This window comes from Terrapene carolina, unplaced genomic scaffold (assembly GCF_002925995.2).
Source record: "Terrapene carolina triunguis isolate 2854851 unplaced genomic scaffold, T_m_triunguis-2.0 Scaffold130, whole genome shotgun sequence".
NCBI classification, from domain to species: domain Eukaryota; kingdom Metazoa; phylum Chordata; order Testudines; family Emydidae; genus Terrapene; species Terrapene triunguis.
Genome location: NW_020664481.1, coordinates 2,577,288 through 2,587,220, shown reverse-complemented (window position 1 = coordinate 2,587,220; position 9,933 = coordinate 2,577,288). Strand labels below are relative to the sequence as shown.

General features: G+C 54.6%; 1 pseudogene; it reads left to right on the top strand.

Annotated features, from left to right (window-relative positions):
* Positions 1 to 490: 490 nt before the first annotated feature.
* On the top strand, positions 491 to 6,769 carry LOC112107287 (annotated as a pseudogene).
* Positions 6,770 to 9,933: the final 3,164 nt, after the last annotated feature.

Below are 9,933 nucleotides of genomic sequence, written 5' to 3'. Positions count from 1 at the left end.
AAACCTTCTTTTCAAGGTTTTTCTGACCAAGCTCTCCCACCTCAACTCAGACCTGACGCAGCAAGGCTCTCTCCTCCCAGCTATGCAGGGTGCCTATTCCCTGGCTGGATACATTTATCCTGCAAGGCCAGGCCAGCGCTTTGCAGGCGTCCGCAGGAAGGGAACTGATGGTGGTAAATTTGACCAGAGCTGGGTGGGTGGCGGATAAGTGAAGCTGGCGTGTTGTTCGCCATCTGACTTTGGAGTGCACGGCCCTCCCTCCGCAGTGACACCAGAGACCCCAAAGGTAACTCCGTGCTTTGGCTAGCACTGCGAGGAGAGTCCGACACATCCAGGGCAAGAAGCGAGGATCCTCACACAGGGCCTGCCGCCATCCTTAGGAGTGAGGATGGTCACCGAAAATTTTCACTGCAGTCTCTGGACAAGGTGGAGCCCAAAGAACATCTCTGCCGCACCACTGAGACCAAGACTGGCCACCCAGATTGGTCCGATGACGTCTCATCGGGACCCGGTTGAAAGAAGCAGTTTCCCGTCCCCTGAAATGATTGCTCCTGGGCACGCCCGCACCTGGACCCAGGTGTTCCGCTCGGGGCCCCTCTCCGAAGGAGGATGCAGCAGGAGTAGGGCTGGGCAGACTCCTGTGTGAAGAGAGAGTGAAAGCACCAGGGGCGAGAGCCGCAGCACAGAAATCACAGGCGGGGCGGAGGGAGGGAGCGGGAGCAGGGCGGAATGGGGCTTTAAGCCACCTTTGCACCCTCCCGATGCTGGGCTGCCCTAGTGGAAGTTAGCCCTGGGGGCCTCTCCAAGTTACAGCAGCCTCACTTGGCTGCTCTGGCCCACCTCACTACAGGCTGCCTGCAACCCTGCTCCTGACGTACCCCAGTGCACCCCCAGCCTGCTCTGGGGGCATCTTCCCCCAGCAAGATATGAGGCTTTTAGGGCCCCTTCTCAACACCTTCTTACCCAGCATAAAGGGCCTGGAGCAGGGGTGAGGGTCTCCCGCAGGACTGCCTTGGTTACAGAGGAGACAGCGAGAGGCCATAACAGAGGCAGCCACACTGGTGACTGGTCCCGAGAAGATCAGTGGGGTTCTCCGATTCAGCCTGGCTAGAACTCGAGAACAAGGGGCAGTCGATGGAAACCATGTATCAGCCAAGCCCAAGAAACCCTCTACCCCAAGGCACCGGCTCCAGGACGACTGTCAAACTGCTGTCATGGTAAGATCAACCTCTAGCCCCGGAACGGCCAGGTCAGTAGCCGAACAAGGTGGCATAAGACAGACGGCATCTGAGGATGCAGCAGGCAGCTAGAGAGAGCGTGTCTGATGATGGCAGTGCTTGGGAAAGACTGGAGAGCCATTTCTCCACAGACCAGGAACATCATCAGCAGCAGCTGAGCCTGGCCTTCCCCTCACCAGGCCACCTCATTAACGTGCTTCAGCCCTGAGCTGGAGCGACCTTCTCAAGGGCCAGGAGGGCACTTGGGCCTCCACGTCTCATTCGGATCCTTGGCCTCTCTGCTGACTTCTGACCCAGCGAAGCAGCTGGCTGGAAGGCCAGGTGAGAGCAATGAGAAGATGAGTGAAAATAAGGCCAGCACCAACCAGCTGCCTGGGAGCAGGCCTGGAGCAGCCAGAGCCAGAGGAGAGAGAGGGGTTCTTACAAAGAGAACAAAATCCTCCTGCTTTTAGCCCTCCCTCTGTCTCCCCCCCGACCCAAGGAGACCCTGCCAAGCCGAGGGTGCAGGACAATGGGAAAGTGCCTGCTGCCTGGAACGAAAACCGGACAAGGATAAAGCTGGTGCCATTGAGTGAGCGAGTGCAGAGGAATGAGGGTCTCCTCGTATCGTGCTGGGGAAGAGGCTGTGTCGGGGTGCTCGCTGCTTTGGAGAGCTGCCTGGGTATGCACGGAGAGACGGCTTGTGGAGAAGCATTTCAGGCTATTCTACGTGAGGAGCTGCTAGCAGCTCCTTGGCACGGGTTACCTGCACACTGCTGCTTTAGCGAAAGGTGCAGGGGCTGGCAGACACAGGTGGCAGCAAGGTGAGAAGTGAGACGCCCCGGCACAGTAGCTAGTCCGATGTCATTTGGACAGACGGCTTTTTTGCCTGGGTGTCAGCGAGGGCAGAACTGCACCGTTCACTCTGCACCATTGTGAACAAGGGCAGGTTCAAACCATCGTCTTCGAACCTGTGTGGCTCCAGTGTTGAAAGCTGGGCACCCTTCTGCCCAGATACTCCTTGGGCCCATTCTTTTCCACAATGAGAACTTGGGCTGCTCCTTTCTGTTTTCTTATGTGTTTAGATGTAAAACCCTGGGCTGGATTCTGCTCCGAGTGACACTGACTAACCTGCAGCATCTCTGCAATGCCAGGAGATCAGAATCCGGCTCGTTCTAGCTCCAGGAGTGAGGAAGGCCCAGTTGGCGTGTCCTCTCTCACGCTGCAGCACAGTTCAGAGCTGCAGGGTCATAGCAAGATGAGATCTTTGCAGACGCCTGCGGGCTGCAGTCTCACTGATCGTTGATCACAGCATGCGGTCTGGGCCCACCCTCGTGTCCTTTCCATATCCCTGGGTTCCTTGCAGCCCTGCTTGTTGGGGATTGGTGCCTGGTTAGTAATTGCTACAGTAAATCAGAGTCTGACCTTGGAAACATGTCACTGTTAGCAAGGATTCTGGTTGCATCCAGTCTTCTCTTTATGTCTTTGTGTCAATTTGCAGGTCGTTACAGCAACAGATGCCCCACGCTGATGAGCTCAGGAAGGGGGAAGTGCCCCTCTTCCCCTTCACCTGATGACTGATCCTGATCATCATCATCTTCACTTGGAAGTCAGGGGAAGGACCAGACTCGGTTACCATCCTGCTGAGTGGGGCATAAACACCTGCCTAGGAAGACTGTAGCATTCTGCCATTTCCCACCCCGGGAGAGAGACTCACCACAAAGGGGCCAAAGAATCGGCAGCCACATTGCAAATGAGAGGAGAGAAAAAAGAACCAAATCCAATCCTGGCAGGCAAAGGAGTGAGGTGAAAATCCCTTTCCCAGCCCCAGCCCCCGGCACTCCCCCTCCCACCGCACTATAATAAAGTCCCGATGAACGTGAAGAAGGAAACGTCAGCGCACCCAAACAGCTGCTTAAGGGCTCGCCCCCTCTCTTCTTCCCGACTAACCTGACAGTAAGTGACAGGCCAGGGAACAAAGGAGCCATTCAGCTCATCCCTGCAATCCCCTCCCCCACCCCATTCTACAAAGGGTTTTTTTTAATGTGTAAAAAAGCCAAGGAACAAAGGCAGCGCTGAACGGATGGGGGAGGACCCCCCCCACCCCCACCCCGCAGCACCCAGGGCTGTCTCAGACTCGGAGGCTTCCCGGATCCCAGGCCGTGTCATGCCCCAAAAAGTCATTCATCAACTTCTGAGAAGAAACAAGCTCTTGCTAAGGGGCATCTGGGGGCTGAGGGGGGGGCAGCTGCCCTGCTTTGATAAAGCAGAACCTGGAGCTCAACTCATCACCAGCTGGGCCCAGGGCATCTGGGCCTGAGAGTGTGAAAGCTCCTCCCATCTGCTAGACAAAGGCCAAGAGAGGGTTAATGATCTCTCCTGTCCCGGGGCGAGGCGGGGCTGGGGGGGGTGAGGCGCAAGTCACCTGAAGATCCCCGCCCTGCTGTAAACGGGCACTAACAGTGTCCCAGGGGGCCCTGGGCATTGGCCTGGGGGGACTGGGCTTTGCAGAGCCTGCCCTGGGCAAATCTGCCTTGAGTGCAGCACTTGATGCACCATCCTCCTGCCGGCTGCTCCTGTGAGGGGAGGATCTCTGCACCGGGGGGGCAGTATCTGTACCACGCCTGCGTGGGAGGGGGTGGGCATGGGTCAAGCCTGGCTGCTTGAGACCCCGAGAATTGTAGGACGCGCGAGGAGATGCCCGGCTGGCTCCAGGCAAAGGAGCTGGATGGAACCGGGCAGGTCGCTGTGTCTCGCAGGTAAGTATTTGATCAGAGGGGGTGAGTGCAGAGAACAGCTCAGGGTGGGAGAGGAGGGGGGTCCGGGGTGTTGGGTTGATGGACAAGTTGGAGAGGGGAAGCAGATCAGCCCAGGATGCTCATCTCCCTTTCCCAGCTGTTAGGCAGGTTTTCCTCCGGGACCTTGGCCACAGGCAAACTTCTCAGCACACCTGACTTCTCTCAGCCACAGTGTCTCTAGCCCCTCTCACATGTCCTGCCCGTGGACAAGAGCCAGCGCCAGCCTCACCCGGGATACCAGGCACAGACAGTGCCGTGGCCCTGGGCAGTATAAAGACTCCTAGCGGCAAACACAGCCCTGGTGGAAGCGGGTGAAGTTGCTGGGAGTTGCACTTGGCTCCTCTGGGCTGACTCTGGCCTGCAGGGCGCGGGCTGCCTGGCATCGTGCGGTGACTCTGTGGGGCGTTCGGCACGGAGCTCGGTTAGGAGGTTGGGACCTAGCAGGTCGGGTCGAGGCTCTGCAGTCAAGCAGAAGAGGCCGTGGGTTGTAGCCTGAGGTGGGAATATCCCTGCGAAGGGCCCTGATGGCACAAGTGGGGCTAATCCCCAGTTGCTTTCTTTCCTTCCCTCAGGTCACTTTCCCAAGCCGAGTATTTAGGCTCCTGGGCATGGAGATTCTTATTGTCGCCAATGCAGCCGGGGCCCTGGCAGAGAGTTACAGCACTGGAGCTCTCATGATTATCCGAGACCACATCAACCTGCCAGGCTTCTCCGGACAGAACCCGCTGCCGGGGCCCAGCGATGAGAGGTAATGCCAGTGGCTCTGCCAGTCCCAGCCTCCCCTCCCTGGCTGGCAATCATGCCCCAGCTCACGCCTCATCAAAGGCATGTTACTTGGCATGGCATGGCGGTTACCTGTAGAACGCTCACTGCTCCCATCCAGCGGTCTGCTCTACCTGCCAATTGGCACGCAAGAGCAATTCGGAGACCAAGCCATTCAAGGAGCTGAGGTGGGATGTGTGGAATTCAGATCCTTCCTGTCCAAGGACATCACCCAGAGTCCATCCCAGTTGGGCAGCAAAACCCAGGCCAGGTTCTTCTCCTTAGGTCTGTCCCGGTGACTATTCCTGATGGATAGAGCACTGGATTGGGCCTCAGGAGACCTGAGTTTTATTCCTGGCTCCGCCACTGGCCTGCTGGGTGACCTTGGGCGAGTCACTTCCCCTCTCTCTACCTCGGTTTCCCCATCTGTAAAATGGGGTGATGATACTGACCTCCTTTGTAGAGCACCAGGGATCTATGGATGCGATGCTATAGAAGAGTTCAGTATCCGTAGTATAGTCCAACAGGTACAGGGCTTTCTGACTCTTTTTCGTTTCTGTTCCTTAGCTCAGCTGCAAATCCCACTGAGTCCATCAGGAAAGCAAAAGCAAACTATTCTCGTTTGGCCTCCCTGCCTTCCTCAGGTTCGGGCCCCATTTCCCAGCCCTCTCTAGTCCCTGTGGCAAGGAGTTCTGAGCCCTGGCTCGGGAGATCTCGGAGAGCCTCGGCCACTCGTCGTTTGTCAAGGAAGGCGTGTACTGCCTGGTGGGGGGCCCCAACTTCGAATCTGTCGCTGAGGCCAGGGTGCGGCACATGCTGGGAGCAGATGCTGTTGGTAAGGAACCCCCATGGGGCCAAATTCTGGTTCCCTCTGGAACACTGAGGTGCCAGCCCCTGCAGTGCTAGGTAGTGTCTGCTTGTCAGCGGTGCAAGGCAAGGGAATGCGCAGTGAGGCCCTTGCGCTGCTGTGACACCTCTGCGCTCAGCCTGGTCCTTTGAGCAGCGGCAGCAGCTCCCACTAAAATCCAGCTGCGTCCGGCCCAAGGACAGACCAGATTCCCTCCAGCTCCTGTGCAGCTCTCGCGGCCGTGCTCTGTGTGCACAGACAGAATGGCCGGAGCAAACAAATCCGACCGTCGACCACAGCCTGGGCTTCAGAGGATGGTTCAGCTGCCCCTGCCTGAGGTGTGTAATATACATAGATTGCATGGGCAGGTTAAAATCCCAGCAGGGCTCACCCGGTCCTTCCTTCATCTGCGTTAGAGAAATGGAGTTGTGAGCCTCTCTTGGGTGAGCCCCTAAAACCCAGGCCCTGCCTGTTCTCAACAGACATTATTAAACACCCCACCACACTGTTTGCAGGAGCCAGGGTTTGCCCAGGTGTCCTCAGGCACAGTTCCCTTTGCCCCCTGCTCCCAATTCATAGAATATCAGGGCTGGAAGGGACCTCAGGAGGTCATCTAGTCCCACCCGCTGCTCAAAGCAGGACCAATCCCCAGATGGATTTTTGCCCCAGATCCCTAACTGGCCCCTCTCAAGGACTGAACTCACAACTCTAGGTTTAGCAGACCAATGCTTAAACCACTGAGCAGGGCTCTAGGCACACTGGCTGCATTCCCTTGCTGGGCAGACTGACCCTGCTGGTGAAAGGACCCTCTGGCCGGATGCTCCGGGAAAGCCCCACGAAGCTCAGTCCCTATCACACCGCAGAAGCACCGCTTGCCTTGGTAATCCGGAATGAGCACTGCTCCCGAGATGCTCCTTGCAAAGTATTGTGGGCTGCGAGTCTTTGGCCTCTCCCTGACCACCAACAAGGTGGTGAAGGAGTACGACAGCAAAGAGAGCGCCAACCCCGAGGGTGTGCTGGAGGTGAGCCGGTTGTGGGCTGTCCCCCTACAGACACTGGTCACGGAGCTGGTGAGCAGGATTGACCCCACCAGCCAGCAGGACGCTGCAAAGGACAACGAGCGAGCACATGGATATGAACTCTGAAACTCCCCTGAGCTGAGCCTGAGATCCATGTGCTAACTCTGGGCATAACTATCTTAGCCTGCTTGGCTTTAATCTCCCACTGCTTCAGCAGCAGACATGGGTGAGCTAGGGTGACCAGATAGCAAATGTGAAAATTGGGACTGGGGGGAATAGGAACCTATATAGGAAAAAGCCCCAAATATCGGGACTGTCCCTATAAAATCAGGACATCTGGTCACCCTAGGGTGAGCTACTCACAGCAGAGAGGGCACAGAACTGGGAGCCAAGACTTCTTGGGGGCTAATCCTAGCTCTGACACAGACTCCTCTCTGGGCTTGGGCAAGTCACTTTGCCTCTGGGCCTGGGCCGCAGCTTCCCATCTATAAAATTTAAACAGAAAGTAATTCTCACCCTGTGCTGTAACAGAACCGGGGCTAATATCTGCATACCTACCAAGAGGGCTGTGGAAGATCATCACTAAGGGCTTGTCCACAGAGGAAATTATACTGGTGTAAAGTGACCAGTTGTAGTTGTACTCGTATAACTCCTTGTGTGGACACTCTTGTTCTGGAAAGAGGGCCTTTTCCTGGTTTAGCTTATGTCACTTTGGAAGTGGTTTAGTTTAAACTGGAGAAAACCACTTTTATTCCAGAGTAAGTGTCCACACCAGAAATTACGGTGATTTAACTATATGGGTATTATGCCAATATAACTACCCCTGTAGGCAAGCCCTTAGCTAAGGGTTGTAAGGCCCTTTAAAGGTAGAAAATGCTATATAGCTAAATGTGATTAATCTCCTGCCCGGTAGGCTCCCGTGCTCATGGATGGGAAGGGGAAAGGGAAAGGATATCCTGTGTGAAGACAGGTGAGAAGAGATCACAGCCTAACCCTGCAGTGATTAGATGGAGCCAATGCTATGAATGACCTCTTGCAAGACAAAGAGAGCAGCCTCTCCAGCCCAAGGCACAGGACAGGTCATTACCAACGTGCTGATTGGGCCACTGCTGGGACTGTCCTGTTTCTTGGCCCTGCTGAATTGCCATATGCTGAGGTCTTCCCTCAGGCAAACCATACACTGGCGGTGTGCAGTTCGGGCTCCATTCCCGCAGACCGAAAGGGAAGACAAAGCGTGCTCTGCACAGAAACCGTTGAAAGATGGCGCCAAATGTGGACGGAAGCACAGGGATTGCTGGGATGCAAAGCGATGCATCACGGGGCGTTGGGACAGGATCCAGAATGCCCCGCACCCCACGCCCCCTTCCCACAAGCCACAGCGCCAGAATGGGAAGAGGTGCTCTATGGGATAGCTGCCCATAATGCACCACTCCAAATGCCGCTTCAAGTGCCGCAAATGTAGCCACGCCAGTGCGCTGTCAGCTGTCAGTGTGGACAGACTGGAGCGCTTTCCCTGGGGCGCTCTCCGAAGGCGGGTTTAACCCAAAGCGCTCTACATTTGCAAGTGTAGCCATGGCCTAAGTGTTGGGCCTGAATAAGGACTGCAGTACAGAGCCCATATTTATATCGGAGAGAGGTTTTGTTAGGCTTATGAACAAAGTAGCACCAACTTAATGACAGGTGTGACTTTAAACTGATTTAGTTAAACTGGTGCCACTTGTGCGTAGATGCTCTTCAATCGTTTTAAATCTTAACAATTTGTCAATTTGGGGCTTGCCTACACGCGACCTGACCTGGCACCGAATGAGGTAAATGGGTTACAATTCACACCATTAATAATTTCAGTGGAAGGCTGTGTGTGGACACACTCATTCTGGAGTAAGAGCACCAGTCCTATTTCAATATTGGTAAAATGTAGATTTGAACTGAAATAACTCAGGTGTGAATTACAACCCCTTTTGTTATTTCAGTGCCATTTATCACATAGACAAGTCTTTATGGGGCAAGCTAATCCATTATAACCTGTTTTAATCTGATGTAAAGGTGTCCACACCGGGATATGTACTGGTTTAACTAAACTGGTGCAAGTTTGTGTGTAGAAAGCTCCCAGGTAATGAAGTATTGGGCGAAGTTCCCTGGCCTGTCTTATTTAAGAGGGCAGACTAGATCATCGTAATCCTTTCTGGCCTTCAAAATCTATGAATCGTCCACTCGTACACAAACCAGACACTCAGGAAAGGTTTGGGATTCTAACGATGCTCTAACATTTTTTAAAAATTACTCATAAATCCAACTGTGTAGAAATGAATGGCTTTGTAACTAAAGTTATTCACATGATCCAATAAATCTGGTAACACATCGTGCCAAGAATCAGGGGGTAGCCGTGTTAGTCTGTATCCACAAAAACAACAAGGAGTCCGGTGGCATTTTAAAGACTAACAGATTTATTTGAGCATAAGCTTTCGTGGGTAAAAAACAATGCATCTGAAGAAGTGAGTTTTTTTATCCACGAAAGCTGATGCCCAAATAAATCTGTTCGTCTTTAAGGTGCCACCGGACTCCTTGTTGTTTTTATGGAAACACAGACACACTGACTATGGATTTGGGGGGCACTGGACACAGCCTGTGTCCAACGCCCACAAATCACACAGCTCCATGCGTCTGACGAAGTGGGTATTCACCCACGAAAGCTCATGCTCCAATACGTCTGTTAGTCTATAAGGTGCCACAGACTCTTTGTCGCTTTTTACAGAACCAGACGAACACGGCTCCCGCTCTGATACATGGCCCGTGGTTTTCTAAAGCCCATTTCAATTAACCTTTCCCGGGAGGGGGCATAGCCTCTGAAGATGCTGCACCCAGCCCAGGGCTGCAGGGGGCTGGGCAGAAGGTTCCCTGCAATTGCTGCTTCATTGGGTCTTTTCCTAACTTTGGCGCTTGACTCTGCAAGCTGGAGGTTCCTCAAGCAGGGTGACCAGACAGCAAGTGTGAAAAATCAGGACAGGGGGTGGGGGGTAATAGGCACCTATATAAGAAAAAGACCCAAAAATCGGGACTGTCCCTCTAAAATCGGGACATCTGGTCACCCTGTCACCTGTCCTAGGCCGTGTCCACACCAGGACAGAGAGCCCAGCGCCAGGGTCGGATCCAGGCACCAGCCTGGCAAGCAGGTGCTTGGGGCGGCCGCTCCGGAGAGGGGCAGCACGTCCAGCTATTCGGCGGCAATTCGGCGGACGGTGCCTCACTCCCGCTCGGAGCGAAGGACCTCCCGCCGAATTGCCGCCGCAGAT